We start from the raw sequence: 1,296 nt of genomic DNA, 5'->3' as shown, positions 1-1,296 counted from the left end.
CTGAATAGACCAATAACAGGCTCTGAAATTGAGGCAATAATTAATAGGCTACCAATCAAAAAAAAGTCCAGGACCAGATGGATTCACAGCAGAATTCTACCAGAGGTACAAAGAGGAGCTGGTACCATTCCTTCTGAAACTATTCCAATCAACAGAAAAGAAGGGAATCCTCCATAACTGATTTTATAGGCCAGCATCATCCTGATACTAAAGCCTGGCAGAGACACAACAAAAAAGAGAATTTTAGACCAATATCCCTTATGAATATCAATGCGAAAATCCTCAATAAAATTCTGGCAAACCAAATCCAGCAGCACATCAAAAAACTTATCTACTCCAATCAAGTCGGCTTCATCCCTGGGATGTAAGTCTGGTTCAACTCACACAAATCAAATAACATAATCCATTACATCAATAAACATAATCCATCACATAAACAGAACCAATGACAAAACCACATGATTATCTCAATAGATGCAGAAAAGGCCTGTGACAAAATTCAACAGCCCTTCATGCTGAAAACTCTCAATAAACTAGGTATTGATGCAACATATCTCAAAATAATAAGAGCTATTTATTACAAACCCACAGCCAATACTGAATCAGCAAAAGCTCGAAGCATTCCCTTTGAAAACTGGCACAAGACAGGGATGCCCTCTCACCACTCCTATTCAACATAGTGTCGTAAATTCTGGCCAGGTCAAAGAGGCAAGAGAAGGAAATAAAGGGTGTTCAGTGAGGAAAAGAGGAAGTCAAATTGTCCCTGTTTGCAGATGACATGATTGTATATTTAGAAAACCCCATTGTCTCAGCGATTGTGAAATGGCCATGCTGCCCAAGGTAATTTATAGATTCAATGCCATCCCCATCAAGATACCAATGACTTTCTTCACAGAATTAGAAAAAACTACTTTAAACTTCATATAGAACCAAAAAAGGGCCTGCATATTCAAGACAATCTTAAGCAAAAAGAACAAACCTGGAGGCATTATGCTACCTAACTTCGAACTATACTGCAAGGTTACAATAACCAAAACAGCATGGTACTGGTGCCAAAACAGAGATATAAACCAATGGAACAGAACAGAGGCCTCAGAAATAACACCACACATCTACAACCATGTGATCTTTGACAAACCTGACAAAAACAAGAAATGGGGAAAGGATTCCCTATTTAATAAATGGTGCTGGGAAAACTGCTAGTCATATGTAGAAAGCTGAAACTGGATCCCTTCCCTACACCTTTTACAAAAATTAATTCAAGATGGATTAAAGACTTAATTGTTAGACCTAAAG

The 1,296-nt window shown here is 37.9% G+C and overlaps 1 long non-coding RNA gene across 1 annotated transcript in view; it reads right to left on the bottom strand.

Moving 5' to 3' along the window:
* The window catches only part of LOC105534412, a 222,218-nt gene that overhangs the window by 96,505 nt on the left and 124,417 nt on the right, over nucleotides 1–1,296 (bottom strand). The window lies entirely within an intron of this gene.

Source organism: Mandrillus leucophaeus, unplaced genomic scaffold (genome assembly GCF_000951045.1).
Source record: "Mandrillus leucophaeus isolate KB7577 unplaced genomic scaffold, Mleu.le_1.0 Scaffold100, whole genome shotgun sequence".
In the NCBI taxonomy this organism is placed as follows: domain Eukaryota; kingdom Metazoa; phylum Chordata; class Mammalia; order Primates; family Cercopithecidae; genus Mandrillus; species Mandrillus leucophaeus.
This window is presented reverse-complemented; position numbering and strand designations above follow the sequence as displayed.